Genomic DNA, 16,579 nt, shown 5'->3' on the forward strand with positions numbered 1-16,579 from the left:
CCATTATGCAAACCACTCAACAGGTTGTAAATAAGACAGAGTTGAGAATAATCTAATACATGTAACAGTTAGTCAAAGTATTATCAAAAATTAATTTCTTGAACTGCAGCTAATCAAATTTAAGTTAACTTTTTACATCAGATTTTTTTCTTTTTGTCGTGTCACCTTGAAATTTCAGTAGGTGTGGTTGTTTCTTCATCCATTCTTTCACTTGTTGAATTTAGTTTTTGTGTTTGACTATCGTCGTACCCGACATCCTCCATAACATATTTATTCTGTGCTTCTGTAATTGGAGCAATAGACATAGTGTTTTGCTGAAAATGTTACAGCATATTTAGTGCTAGTATCATTTATAGACATTAGATTTTATTAAAATCTCAAATTATTAGTAGCTATAAATTGTTAGTTGTATACATTTAAAAAACATATCACTTATTGCTATTGATAACACAATTTATATCCTAATAATGCTAATTGAAAACCTACTTATCTAAAATAAAATAAAAATGTAATATTGAGCATCTTCTTAGATTACTCCTAAAGCATTTCATTGCCTCAACTATAAAAAAAATATTTTATTCATAATTGAAAGGTTATAGGAGTTGATGATAGTCCTCCAGATGGTTGAAAACTTACTTATATACTTAGACAATACAACATACTGTGTTTAATTAATTAGTTAAACTATCATTGGAAAAAAAAAAAAAAATAGAGGAATTCAAATCTGATCCGCAGGGAAAGAACAATGTAGTTTCTTTGGCTCATTCTTGGGATTTTTATCATACATAGTTTTTACAATTGATATGATAGAATATCATATACAATATTTTTCATTGTTAATTTACACAGACAGAATAGTTCTAGAATCAGCTTTATGTAATAGAGAATTTGGAATTTTATTACTGTCATAAAAATTAATATGCTGTAAATAAAAGATAAAGAGCAGGCAAAGCAAAAGTTTTAGATATTTCTAATGACATGGATCTAGGATAAGATCGATAAGTAGATCTAAAGTATTAAAACATTAGTTTATGAGTTATTTATTAAAAATATTGAAATACATCTCAGGTAGTTGTAAAATAAAAATAAAAAACTACTTTGGTTGAATGGAAACGCATATCATTGTGGTCTTGTAACCTGAAGCAACTCTATAAAATAACAAATCTTACCAAGAGTGCTCGTATAACAGAGGATGGTAATTAGAGCCAAGGCCAACTTGTAACTATTTCTATTTGCATGCAGAATTCAAACAATTGTTTACACGTGTTTAACTCTCACAATGATTTTATTTTATATCTTGCTGCTTCAGTAATTGCTATACCTAGAAGTACTGATACCCAATCATACTTAACGTACTAGGTGTTCAGCCAGTCACTACTGTCGGCACAATACCATGCACTCTTTGGAAAGAAACACTCTTATATTGAGAGGAGTGATATCCATAGTTGGAGTAGGGCTATGATCAGATGCAGATACAGTTACCCAAAATACATCGTGAATATGAAAGAGTAGATGTAAATACAAAGTTTTGCTTTATACTATTTGTTTTATACTTAGATGGACTAAGGCTATGGCCAGATGCCTATACACTGTACATTATGAATGTGAGAGAGAGATGTGTATACCAATTTTACGTTGTACTATTTGTTTTTATACGTAGTTTAAGGTGGGCTATGGCCAGATGCCTATACAATTGACAGTTTAAAACCTAATAACCATGACATCCTGATGCTTGAAAATGAGTTGGCAACACAAAATATGAGAAGAATTCCTCTCCCAGCAACTCGCATTACACCTGACACAAGCACATCAATTGACTGCATATGTACTAATATTCCAGACCATGACCTTAGTGCAACAGTCTTACAAACTGGGCTATCAGATCATACAGCTCAAATGTGCAGTCTGGTCTTCAGCAAAAATAATACCACTTCACAAACTCTAAGGCGACAAATGGGTAGGAAAAACCTTGACCAGCTGAAATCCCTGCTCTCCATAAAAAACTGGGATGCTGTCCACAATGCCGAAGATGCAGAATCAGCCTTTAACACTTTCGAAGGAGCACTGCGAACTGCCTTGGACATACGGGGGTCGTCCAGAAAGTAAAGAACGTTTTGTTATAAGTCAATAAAAACAAAAGATAAGAGCATGAAAATTTATTTATAAATACTTATAAACTTACTCTATTTTTCTACAAAATCGCCGGAACTGTCAAGGCACTTGTTGTAGCGTGGCACCAGTTTTTCTATACCGACGTTATACTGTTCTGCCGCCAAGGAATGAAGCCACGTTTTTACTCCTTCTTTGAGGTCTTCGTCACCCAAAAAGTTTTTTCCGCCTAAAAACACTTTCAACTTTGGAAACAAGTGATAGTCACTCGGAGCCAGATCTGGACTATACGGAGGGTGTCCGAAGATTTGCCATTTGAAAGAATTGAGTTCTGCTTTGGTTCGTGCACTGCAATGAGGCCGAGCATTGTCGTGGATCAGCACCACTTTCGACGACAGCATTCCGCGTCGTTTGTTCTGAATAGCGCGGCGAAGCCGATGCAAGGTCTCGATGTAGGCCTCTGAGTTGATTGTTTCGCCTCTCGGCATGAACTCCACATGGATTAGGCCTTTTCGGTCCCAAAAAACTGTTGCCATCAATTTCCTGGTGTTCAAATTTGGTTTTTCTTTCCTGTTTTTTGTTGGTGAATTCGAGTGAGTGATGCCATTCCATTGACTGGAGCTTTGTCACCGTAAACTGCCTTAATTTGCCTATAAATTTCAATAGGTCGAACATTCTGTGCATTCAGAAACCGTATCACACTACGCAGTTCACACTTGGCGGGATTTTCAATTAACGCCGCCATTTTAAACTTTCACAGGAGACGCAAACGTGACCTCACGGTACCGCTACTCAGCTCACACTGAGGCAGAAGGTGTGGTTAACGAACAAGCTATCTACCGCGGTGGTGGGGGAACTGCGCCGCCCGTGATGCGCAATCGTTCTTTACTTTCTGGACGACCCTCGTATCTTGCCCACAAAGGAAGAACAAAAATAAAATAAAAAGCAAGCCTATTGACTACTATGACCGAGAATCAGCTGAGATCAAAGCTGCCTACTTACGGGCTCTGAAAACCTATGAATTAACTGGAAAGGCACAAGACAAAGCAACAATGGTTAACATAAAAAAGACGTATGACATCACACTAAGGACATTACAGCAAAATGCTAATGCACAGAAAATAATTACCTCTAACAATAAGTCAAAAGCTGTATGGGATCTTATAAACACAGAAATAAATGCCAAACAACCTAGTCAAAACTGCCCTAGGCTCAACATCAACAATACAGTTGTTGACAATCCTATTCAGGTAGCTGACCAATTCAACACTTACTTTACTCAGATAGCAGAAGTAACAGTTAAACAGAACAATCAGCAATTGGGAGGCTGCAGACTGGAAGAGGATCAAAACCCTTCAAACACTCCTTTAACACAATCATTTTATCTGACTCCCACAACATGCAAAGAAGTAAATCAAGTCATACATAGCTTAAAAAACAAACCATCTAGTGGCATAGACGAATTCTCATCAAAAACCGTAAAACACTGTGCAGAAGAATTAACTACCCCTCTCACATCCATAATAAATAAATCTTTCTCATTAGGGCAGTTTCCAACCAAACTGAAAGTCTCCAGGGTATATCCAAAGCATAAAAAAGGACCAAAAACCGACCCAAAAAATTACAGGCCCATATCATTAATTTCAACTTTTTCAAAAATTATAGAAAAAATAGTACTAAACAGGTTAATGACCCATCTCAAAAATCAAGCCTTAATTACTGACTGTCAGCATGGATTCCAAAAAGGAAAATCAACTATTTCTGCCATCATAAGCCTTGTTGAGTCTATAATCGACAGCATAGATGAAAGACAATTTGTAACAGCCTTATTTATAGACTACAGCAAGGCTTTCGACTGTTTGGGACATGAGCTGATCTCTAAAAAACTTATAACTTTAGGAGTAAGAGACTTAGAAAACAAATGGTTTGTCAGCTACCTTAAAGAGAGATCCCAAGTTGTAGACATCCAACATACTACAGCTGGCCTTACTACCATGTTCAGATCAGATCCTAAACCAATTACAAGAGGAGTTCCTCAGGGATCCGTGCTGGGACCCATTCTATTCATTTTGTTGGCAAACGACTTCCCAGCTCTAATTCACAACTACAGTACCAGCCGCATAATGTATGCAGACGATACAACCCTCCTTTTAAAAAATGACACAGCTCAAGAATTGTACGACAACTCTGTTGCATCTCTTCAAAAAGCCATAGCCTACAGTAAACAAAATGATTTAGCAATAAACCCTGACAAGACAACACAAGTACATTTTAGCAGAAAAAAAATTCTACCCACTAGTATCCCCAATATAGCAGTGGCTGATCAGATTAAGTTTCTAGGAATAACTCTAGATAATGGACTCACATGGGCAAACCATGTAAACAACATCTGCAATAAAATCAGCACTGGTGTCTATGTTGTTAAACGCATTAAATGGGTTGGCACTCAGGAAGCGGCAAAAATGGCATACTACGCTCTAGTAGAATCTCATATTAGATATGGTCTTACAATCTGGGGAAGCTCCTCGGGAAATCTGAAGAGAGTACTTGTACTACAAAAGAAGGCAATTAGGACAATTGCGAACCTGGAGTCCCAGCAAAGCTGTCGTCAAGCCTATCAGACCCTATGCATACTAACAGTACCTGCGCTCTACATCTATGAAGCCATTTTATATGCAGACACACTAAACCTGCAGACTCACATGGACCTTCACAGCTACCCCACACGCCATGCCTCTAGATTCGTCCTACCCCAACATAGAACAGCCCTCTTCGAGAAAAAACCGTCATACGTAGGCCAAAAACTGAAAAACCTCCTTCCAGACCACCTCCGGACCCTGACTGGCAATAGACTGAAGAGCTTGTTTAAAGAATTCCTGTTGAAGAATCCTGTGTACAAGATAGAAGAGTTCCTGGAATTAATGAACACATCTCCTTAATTCTACTTATTGTAACTTGACAAATTACTGTTCTTAATGTTCATGTAATAAATAAATAAATTACCCATTCTACATCATGAATGTGAGAGACTGGATATGACTAAGTAGTTTTACTTTGCACTATTTGTTTTATACGTTGTTCTTAAATTTTAACTCCCTAATATTTTTACAATATTTAAATTATCTATATCACCTTAATGTTATTACACTCTTTTTAAACATAAGGTTCAGAAATAGATATATTTTTATTCAGAATTTCATATTTTTTGCTTTGTGTTTCTCATAAAATCTTAAGAGATTGTATTGACATAACTGACCAGCTAAATACTATAACCATATGTATTTTGTAATAGTTAGTTTGTTGATAAATGTTAGTACACTAATTGAAAATTTTAAGTTTGTTATATTTTGCAAATTCATTTTTAATGATGTTACCTTTTTGTACACAAGGTGAGAGATGAATTTTCCACAGCATAAATCTCAAGATTAATTTCTCAAATCTCATCTCTTTTAGTACATAGATTTGCAAGTTTTGTAAGTGTTATATAAATGTTATCCTCTTGTTGGAGTTAATCTATAGAAAATTAATCACCTTTCCCTTAACGCGGGTAAGTATCAATTGGAATGCATTTAACTTTCCTTGCATCTTTGTGGGCAAAAACATATGAAGGAATTATAAAAAATAAAAGGTAAAATAAATTGATATTTTTGACATTGTCCTAAGAAGTATTTAAAAATTGTCACATATATTTAATTCTTTATTTCAGAGTACTATGAGTGCATTTAAAGATTAGGGTGTTAAGAATTTTAGTAATTTTTATTCTTAGGCTTATCTACCTGGTCTTGTTTATTAGCTAAATTTTACGGTTACAGCATGTCTAGAACATGCTAACACAATTCAAATTTTGAAATATTTTATCCTCACTATATAGCCATCTTCAGAGAACAAATGATAAACCAAAACTGGCAGGCTAGTAATGGACATCTGTCTGTAAATGATAGCGGCAGAACTTATAGTTATTGGCTGAAGATTAATCAGCGATCAATGTGGATTATTATATAGGTCGCCAGGTCTTCAATAATCTGATGCTATCTTTTTTGTAGAATTTATTTGTTGTGTAGATTATTTCTAAGGTTTATTCAATTATCATTGGATAAAAATATACAATTTTGCAAGTATCTTTGTTTTGTCGAATCATATGACGTGTTTGGTTTTTTAACTATGTTCTGCAATGTTCTGCTGTTTTTTCCATATTTTAATATTTTGTGTAGCTGATGTGTTCATAAATATGTGTAGATATGAAACGTTTTGTTTATCAATGTAAACTGAGCCATAACTACATGAAATATTTTTGATTCGAGGTATACAAATTGGATTTATGTCCTTTACTGGTCTGAAATAATACTGGTTGTTAAATTTTAAAACTGGCTCCAATGCAGTTTTTGTATTGTTTCTCTTTAATATTCTTATTTTATCAGGTGTTCCTTGCAATTAAAGACAACAGGAAAGTTTGGACTTTCTTCATTTTTTGTTTGGATCTAAATGTGGCTTTTTCTAACAGTTATTTTTGTAATTTCTGATTTTATTACTGCATTGTATAGTATACAGTCCTCTTGAAGACTTGTATCATATCCTCTTCTCTATTCCAGTTGATTTAACTTTTATCTAGATAATAGGAATAATTAGTTTATTCGATACCCACAATTTCTGAGCTGGGTAATGGTAAGATATTATTCAGATATATAGTGATGTGTGTTGATTTCTTATTTCAGCTAATAGTCAACAATACCTATAAGCTATACTTTCCAAATTATTGTAGAAATTTTTAGTGGTTGTTAACAAAATGGTGCGAGAGAAGTTAAACTGGACAAGATTGAAATAAGTAAAAATACATTTTATAACCTAAGTTAATTTTATACAACATAGAAAAATGTTAAATTATTACTACTGGTAGGATAAGTTTTAATTAAAAATAAAAGTAAATAATCATGGTATTATATTGTTATTTATATTTTCAGGATAAATGTATATTCTTGCTCAAAAGTGAAAGACACAACAACTAAAGGCCTTTTTATGTCCACAATTGAACATAAAAATGTTGCAACAATAAATTATTTAGAAAATTTGTTTTACCTGAAAACACATTACAAATCAATTCTAAAACAAGTTTCTCTTATTTTATTTTATTAATATGTGCACTGTTTTAAGTAATAATACATAATAGTAACCAGTAACCACAAGAACCTCATTTTATAAATAAAAAAAATTGGGTCAGTATATATTTAAATTTAATTTTTATTTCTGTTTTTGTTATTATTCAGAAGTATACATTTTGACTGATTTAAAGCTCTGGAAAAAACTATAAGTACACAAATAATTAACTCTAACTCCTGTTTTATCAGCAATGACTTTGTATACTTCTATTTTAAACTGATTTGCTGCATGCTTTAAAAATATATGTTCACTTTAAAATGTAACGTTATATTGTTCAAGTAAGTACACAATTGAAGTCAAATTAAAAGCAAGGAAAATAAGAACCTGAAGTCTCTCTTAATTAAAAGATCATAATTTTAAAACGTAATTACAAACCACCAATAATTAAAATGATGTAATCCTTAGATCTTGGGAAGTAGCTGTCCCCGGCACAAATTACTATACTTGCATATCAGCTGCAATTTGAATTATGTGAAGTATCTATACTACTCAGAGATTATTGCACTAGATAAGCCTTTGAATTTTCTTGTTATCCTTGACTAGAAACCCGGTTCCCCTTCCTCATTTCACCTTGGTAGAATGCTGTTTTCAATTTTCCTAGCTGCAACTATTGCACCATGTAAATAACTCCACAAGTGTAGAATAGAAGGTCAGTTTAATTGGCTGAAAAAAGTTAATTGCAGTCTGTCTGTCTATCTGTCCATCTCTCTGTCTGTCCACATTATATTTTGAAAATGAACTGAGATATAGACTTGAAATATTGTGACTGAAACTTCACTTATATACAAGAAACACTGAGTTTGATGGTGCATGGTAACCATGATGGTAACAAAAAAAAATATATATATAGCAGAATAAATAAATTTATGAACAAGGTCAGTATACTTATAAGAGAATTTAACATGTGACATATGAACGCATGTAGCCAACTATCCCAACACATTCAATATCATTTTATGGTCACTTGGTGTGGAGACTTTTATTATTCAAAGACAGGAAACCCAATTTAATGATAAAAAATTTAATGCATTATACAACATGATATCTCGAGAAAGATGTCATCTGTATACTTCAAATTATGTATGAAACTTCATTTCTACATAGACAAGAATGAGTTATATGATGTTGCATATCTAACCATATAATTTGGCTGAGAGTCATTGAAGCCTATCCTATGATATATAGACTTGAAATTATGCATGGAACCTCCAGGGCCGCATTTACAAATTCGGCGCCCCTAGGCCTACAGACCAAAGAGCGCCTTAAATTCTTCTACGTCCAGGCTTTCAGTGAGGTCGGATTCTATCGTCAAACAGAAATTGCATTTAATTTGCACTGCTTAGAGAGTTTCGTAAATGGTTTTTTTTCACTCGTTTTAAGACAGAAAACGAGCGTTCACCGCTGCAGTTGGTGACAGCTATACTTAAAACTGTTCTTAAAAACAATTTCCATGGTTGGAAATATGTGCTGCAAGCTCTTGCCATAAATTAATTGGAGAAGAGTCTTGAAGAATGGTTTTCTGTTTCGTCTTATTTCGTTTTCCCTTTCCCTCTCTGAGTTTTCACTTTTAAATAGAACTTAAATTGGACACATTCATCTAAGAAGCATTCTTCCAAATCATCTTTGTAGAGTTTTCAACTAGCTCTTTGCATTTTGATTTGATGACGTTGTCTCCAATGTCTCCAACTTCAACAAAAATCCAAACTTGTGCTCGACGCCCGTGTAAGCGTTTTGCCCTTTTGTCGAGTCTGTAGATAATCTATCTACAATTTACGAAAAACATGTTAACTTCGGAACATTTCTTTGGGGTCAACAGCTCGTTATTTTCATTGTTGTTGCTTTTCATCAAAAAAAATGTTCCGTATTCTTGCTCTTCTTTCCCCCCAATCACCTGTGTTAGCCAACTTTTTGCTGATGCTGATGCATATTCGTCAAACTTGTTTCTTAGTTGATTGACATAAGATTTGAGCGAGTCAAATAGTGCTCCTGCGGTTCCAAGGTCGATACTTTCCGCGTTGCAGAGTAGCATTTACCATCCAAAAATCGTTCCATTACCTCTTTCCAAAAGGATAAGTAAGAAGGCGTTTTTCAAGTTTCATCATTTTATTTTTTTTTATTCCTTTTTGGCCTCTTGTCGAGTTGCAGGCTTTTCATTTACATAATTTATTATGGATTCTAGTGCCTTTATTATTTCTGTGAATGAATTATAAACTGCTTTGAGGGGCGTCGGCCCGAGCTGACCAACCTGGTTAACTGAAAGTGATTTTACAACTGGGAATCTATCTTTAAGGATACTTTTGAGAATCTCCCAGCGATGAGTTGAAGCAGAAAAAAAATTGTATATCCCCTGCACTAGGTCGAAAAATGCTACAGCTTTATTTTCATTGCCTCTGCTGAAGCTACTCCAACTAAGTTCAAGGAGTGTGAGGAGCATGGAATGTAATCTTGCCAGTGGACATTGTTCCTTCAATTCTGGCTTGAAGACCAGAGTACACTCCTGCCATGTTAGATGCATTGTCATAACTCTGGCCCACGACAATCTTTTATATTAATACCATTTGACACTCTAAGATTTTCAACAAAGCTGTAGCCAACTGTTCCGATACTTGTCGCAGTGTTTGCAGGAGGAACTGTAAAAACCTCTCAACTGGCGCAGTGTCCCCTTCCATTGGGCAAGACATAATCGCACAACTACAGTAAGTTGATCTACATGGGCAATATCTGGGGTGGAATCCACAATTATGGAGTAGTATTTAGCTTCCTTCAATTCTCGGATAATTTTTTTGGGCACAGTGTTTGCCCATTATTAAAAATTATTTCATCGCAAGTGAAATGTGAAAGGTAAGATGTACTACCTTGGCCTTTGTAGGCATTTTTGTTAGATATATGCTGGGATAAGAAATGGATCAAATTGTGCCAATAGTTTCAAGTGCGCCTATATATGCACCGTTTCTGCTTGAACCGAATAAATTGTCTGATCCTCTGAAGGGGTAACCTCTAGTAGCAAGGTATTTAATGGTCGCAACAACGCGTTTTAAAACTTCACGCCAATATTTTATATCAGATTCACAAGCTTCAACAATCTTTTTTTGTCTATGATGCGGTTTTTCTACTGTAGCTCTACTAACATAAGATAAAAAACCGAATTTCGGTGGGCGGGAGAGTTTTCATGAGACTGTAAGTACGGCTACAGCATTTTTTCCAGTCATTAAATCCTTTCTTCATATAAAGAGGATGCAGGTGCAGGGTGCCCAAAAAGTCTGCAATAAGCACAAAAAACTGATGCCTTTGAAGAAGAGTAAACAATCCAATCACAGGTTTTAATTTCACCATTCTTAAGGCGTTTTTCAAAATAACCCTTAGTAACACCACCTTTTTTTTTGTACCCCGTAAATCCGCTCAGAAGCCAAAAAATCAGCTTCAACATTTTGTTTGAACCCATTTTTAACTATGTGTTTCTCTAGTTTTAATCGTCTATGTTCCACAAAGCAGTGTCATTAGATATATTTATTTCTGTTTGGGACTCTGGCTCTGCCTCTAAAATAAGTCCATAGACTTTGCAAGTTCTCTGAATTGGCAACACCAACACAAACAACACCTTCATCATTCAAGTACATCATCCACGATCTGACTTCCCGAATTCTGCTAACATTAATTTCTACAGTAACTGGACAAGCAACACTTACACTGGCATTAAAAACACCAACACCTTCATGTTCAACTACATCGACCAGGTTCTGACTTTTGGGTGCCAAAAAGTTACACTTTCACTAGCAAGATGCAACAGCAACTGAACAGGGTTGTTTCTTTCCTGTCAGAAAATAACCACTAATTTTCGGAACTTTAGATAATATCTGTTCATTCTATCTTCTTTTTGTTTAGCTCTTCTTCGAAAATCCAGCACCACTTAGTTTTTTTTAAAACATTGTTGTTTTTGTTATATTAATGTGGAGTAGAAAACATATTTCAACTTAAATTGTTGTAGCCTATACCAATATAATTATGTAAACAGTAAGAACGTACACACTTAAGCTATCAACCACAAGCAGATTATTGCAATCTCATTATTATTACCGGTATACAGATTTTTCAGTGATACAGTATACAGATTTCAGTTTCTATTGAAATTTTCATCAAATGTTTGAAATTTCCGCAAATACAACAGTGTATTATGACACTCAAACATGAACACTTTACTGGAAGCATTAGAACTTTCTTTGCATTTAAGAAAATTCGACCCCATCCTTAAATTCTTCGGATGAACAAATATAATCCCTAAGATTTATAAAAGTAATTAAAACAATAATTCACCCCACCCTTATTTTTAAAATGTTGCAATTTTATTGAAAATAATTATATGTTATTAAGAAAATGTCTGAATTTTTCGCCCATAAGAAGCCATGTTATGTAAATATTTACCCGATAAAGAATACTTTGTAAACAATAGTACTGAGTTTAGGATATGTTAAAATTACGATTAAAAAACTGTTATGTTTTTTTATACAATTGCAATCGATCAAAACGTATTTTATACGAAAAAAAAAATGTGATAACTGATAAAACCCAACTTACGGTAGTTTTCTAAACCGTTCTACCACTTAACCAGTTAACTAATTTAGACCTACAAATCAGGAATCAAACAAGTAATCTACATACAAAATTTTACAAGTGTATGTTTTCAGTCAACAGTTGTTGTGCCCATATAGGCCTATATAAATAAAAATTTTAATGGCAATTATTTTTGGCTCACTTCCTCCTGTGCTTCAAAACAAACTATATAGTGGTATCCGGCAACGTGTCCGTGAGGCCCAGGATAAAAGCTAATTTTGTAAATTAAAAGTTTCTAAAACGTTGTATTTATTAACAAACAGTGAATGTGCTGCTTTGCTGAGTAAATCTTAAGTGAGGTATTAAAAAACATCAAGTCCTTGTTTATGTATTTTTTACGCTAGTTTGAATGATGGTATTAATTTTGTAATCAATAAAGTAAAAATTATTGATCAATGCAAAAAAACCTGTTTTTAAAAGTCGTTATTTTCCCTAAAATTACATTTTATTATTGTGGAATATTTCAAAAGCCTTCCTCGTGCATCCATGAGAGCCCAAGCCCAATTGACATAAATATACCAAATTTCATCAAAATTGGACCAGTAGTTTTTGCTGTACATCGGGATAACGGACACACAGACAGACATATATACAGACATTTTGTAAAAGTAAAACCCATTTTTTTTACTCTGGGGAACCTAAAAACGGATAATTCCATTAAAATTTCAAAAAAAATTCGATTTTTTTACAATCACGTCAATCACAATACTTTCTCTATACTATAGTATATGTGAGAAAGTAAAACTTCACCTATCACTCTTCACCAACGCAGACATAAAACTTAATTATTAAAACAGTCGTCGCATCTCAAGCCACTACACTAAAAATAACTAACTATCATAAAGAACAAGAACTGACTCTTAATAGCATAATATACGATTAATATACGAGTCTGACAGTTACAATAAATGAGTAAAAAAATATAAAACCAAGACCTGCTTGTAGTTAACAGCTTATACAGATTCACAATCACAATCACAACACTGACAACACACTTCACGTCGGGGACGCGGTCAATGGCCGACAACCAAAACACATACACAGTGACTACTGACTAACAGGTGCAATGCAATTAGCTACTGTCTCGTGGAGTGGCTGGCTGGACGACTTCAACCATTTGTCAAAAGGGGAGTCAACGTCGCACCCCGGACCTAGTTGACCTTGGCCACCCACCCCCGCCGAGCGCCAACACCACCCGCCCGCCGCAAACTTTTTTCTTTTGTGTACTTTAAAATTTATGCGCCCCCTAAAATTTTGTGCCCTAGGCCTGGGCCTAGTGGGCCTATAGGGAAATGCGGTACTGGGAACCTCAGTGAAGCCTGTTATGTGTGGCGTACTCCTACCTTATAGGACTGAAAATTTTTATGGTTCAGCTCAAAAGATAGAAACACACAGACAAAGGTTCACAGCTATAAACCTCACAGGGTGTGCAAAGAATACTCCCTTTAAACAATAATAAAATAGAGAAATTCATCTGGAAAATCTGATTACACACAATTTACATTTTTTTGAAATTAATAAATTCATTTCCCTAAAGAATGAAATTGATCATGTCACTCTAATTTTGAACAACTGGTTGATAATTGAAATGTATTAAAAACGTTAAACTATGAAATTATCATTTTATAGATGATTTTTTGAGGAATATATTTGACATGCACAATTATGAATGGTTAAATCTATTCAAGTAAATGTCTTATCATCAAATATATAATTATACATTAGTTTAGGGTTGTAGCCATTCAAAAAATAGTAAATCCACCTACAGTGAGTGCCGAAACATTTCCATGTTCTCGTACTTCATAAAGATGCATAATCAGCCTAAAATGGTTCTTTATTGGAGGAAGGTTTGTTTACCTTCCGTGAAAATGGACTGACGGTGAAGGCTATGTTGTAATTATTTATATTCAAGTGACCATACAACTACTTGTGATGTGTCTGATACTTCTACATGCATCCATGCAAGTATAGATTAAATAAATTAAATTTTTTATCAGCCAAATTCAATATTTTTGACAGTGTAAACATTTTCCCACATCTGGAAACTTTCAGTGATATTAATATTCTGTTTATAACAAATTTAATGCCAAAATGTAAAAACTCATGCTAGGTTTTGTTTAAATATTGGTTGAATTATTTTAAACTAGAATATATAATTTAATTTCAATAAACATTGAATCACAAAAAGTACTTGCTCCACCGGGACCCGAACCCAGATATCTCACTTGCCGGGTGAATGTGCTACCATTACACCACATAGCCCTTAATTTTTAAAATTCAGTTATTTTGTATTTGGCCGTTTCTGTTACATCTGTGTTTAAATAACCATACAAGCATATGATCGGAACACTAAATACCTATCAAACGTCTTTGATTTACATTCTTTAAATTTTTATAAATGGCAATAGACTAATTTAATTTCAATAAACATTGAATCACAAAAAGTACTTGCTCTGCCGGGACTCGAATCCGGCAAGTGAAATCATCCCATCTTGTATCATCCTTTGGTAAGCAGAATCTTATTCGTAGTGGTACTGCTGTTCTTACTGAGGAAAAACAATGTTCCCTGGCTTGTGAAATCTCAAGATGACGTAGTACAGCACAGTCAGACACATCATTTGGAGGTGGCGGTGGTCTCTTTCCCGGAACTGCGATCTATAAATGTCTATATAGATCTCTGAACAGACAATTGAATATTTTCTTTGACGAGATGTCGAATATGTTAACTAATCTTTCAAAAGAGAAGAACAAAATTCTTCTCTTAGAAGATTTTAACATTAATATTCCTGAATCGTCCCGAGACAGCTTTTTATTCAAGGACCTCTTGAATAGCTTTGATCTCATCCCTACTATACACGAGATTACTAACAAATCTGAAAAAGAAGGGTCTTGTCTGGATAATATTATTATCACCAATTTTCAGTGTTCTTACCTCAAGTCTCATGTTGTTCCTACATGTTTGTCTTACCATGAAGGTCAAAAATAAATTTTTTCACAAAGAAGTTGCTTAAATCCACTGAAAAGAAAATTTTCATACAAGAAAATACACTAATCATAACAAAGCGATTTTCAGAAAATTTCTTCAAAGAGAAACTTGGATAGTGTTTTATTGGAATTATCAATTGAGACCAAATTTTGTAAATTCAATGACATGCTCATGAACTTCCTTGAAATGTCATTTCCTATTGTAAATAAAGTTCTGACTGGTCCTTGGAGATCATGGAGGCTGACTGGGCAGGTAATGGAGGGCCCGTGGCAGCTGCAGGATGCCTTTTTTTTGCAGCATTGCGGTCCTCCTGAGCTCAAGGCTTACTATAGACTTCTAAGGGACTTCACCGCTATCTTATCGCTGAAAGTAAATTTGGATGGGCCTTCCAATCCATTTCTAAAAGCAGTAACCTTGCAGGTAACTTAGGAGGTCATTAATAGCTGCAAATCTAAAAAGAAGTTTTTAAAAGGGGTGTGTAAACTAGAAATTGAGAGAGAGATAATATTACCGATCCCTTCCTGTTGCCTTATCTCGTAATAATACTTTCATTAATGTGGCCGATAGATTGGCTCATTCATCACTCCCCTGCACTAAACGTTCTCAACATCAACCCTCTGTCATTTCAAATACAGTCAAATCAGTCTTTCTTTTTTTAAATGTCAGCTACAATTAAATCCCAAAAGCACTTCCTTCATTAAACATTTTAAATTAAACAATATTTTCATATTTTTAATTTCTCCTTTAAAGGAGTTTGTTTCTGAACCCTTTACTATTCTCACTCATCTTTTTAGTAGTTCTTTAAATGAAGAGATATTTCCATTTGGCCTAAAAGTAACTAACATTAGACTTTTAACAAAAAGTTGCAAAATGTTTGATCCCGATTCCTTCAGACCAATAGCCATAATCCCAATATTTGCAAAGGTATTTGAAAAAAAGATGCATCGAAGAATTTATGATTTCCTGGAAATGAGTAAAATTCTAACCCCATGTCAATTTGGCTTTAAACCATAAAATACCGAACTGGCCATAGCTAACTCTATAAAAAGAGTTATATTATCTCTTGATTGTAAAGAGCACACCCTTGGCCTTTTTTGTGACCTCAGCAGGTCATTTGATGTTGTAGATCATCATATACTTGCTAATAAACTTGAAAGATATGGATTTTGAGGATTTGTACTTTAGTGGTTTAAAACTTACTTTCTGGGGCGCATTCAATGTGTTGAAATCCGCAATAATTCCCAACAGTATTTTTCAGATTTTTCTGTTATCAAAGACCAGAGTGTCTCAGGGATCTACCCTTTGATCCCTACTTTTCCTCCTATACATTAATGATCTTCCAAAACATATTAAAAGTCATTTCAATAGAACCATAAAACCTGCTGTCCTAATTTTCGCGGATGAAATAACTGTTGGTTAGTCTAAGCACTGGCAGAACAAATGATAAAAGCAGCTGCCTTTAAAAATCTTGGCAGTCCTGAGACATACATTGAAGGAGAGCAGCCACTTAATATACTAATTAAGTAATTGTCTTATCTGTGTACAGTTTAAGTTTATTGAAACCATGATTTAGCAAGCCATTTATATATAAATAAATAATAAAGACCTCAAAGTATACCCTTGTTGCACACTGATTTTAATATTTTTTCTATGTAGATATAGATAAAATATTACATTTTAATTTCTTTGTTGACAGCTTTCCACATAGGAGTCGCACTCAGA

The 16,579-nt window shown here is 34.3% G+C and overlaps 2 protein-coding genes across 2 annotated transcripts in view; one reads left to right on the plus strand and one right to left on the minus strand.

The window, feature by feature from the left end:
• LOC124354751 (SEC14 cytosolic factor-like) overlaps positions 1-7,730 on the minus strand; it is a 39,811-nt gene extending 32,081 nt beyond the window's left edge. Inside the window, exon 1 of the mRNA XM_046805432.1 lies at positions 7,639-7,730. The gene's annotated coding sequence lies outside the window, so the exon portion shown is untranslated. The remainder of the gene's footprint in view (positions 1-7,638) is intronic.
• LOC124354747 (COBW domain-containing protein 1-like) overlaps positions 1-16,579 on the plus strand; it is a 225,382-nt gene that overhangs the window by 47,762 nt on the left and 161,041 nt on the right. The gene's annotated exons all lie outside the window — the stretch shown is intronic.

The sequence above is a fragment of the Homalodisca vitripennis genome, chromosome 2 (assembly GCF_021130785.1).
Source record: "Homalodisca vitripennis isolate AUS2020 chromosome 2, UT_GWSS_2.1, whole genome shotgun sequence".
NCBI classification, from domain to species: Eukaryota; Metazoa; Arthropoda; class Insecta; order Hemiptera; family Cicadellidae; genus Homalodisca; species Homalodisca vitripennis.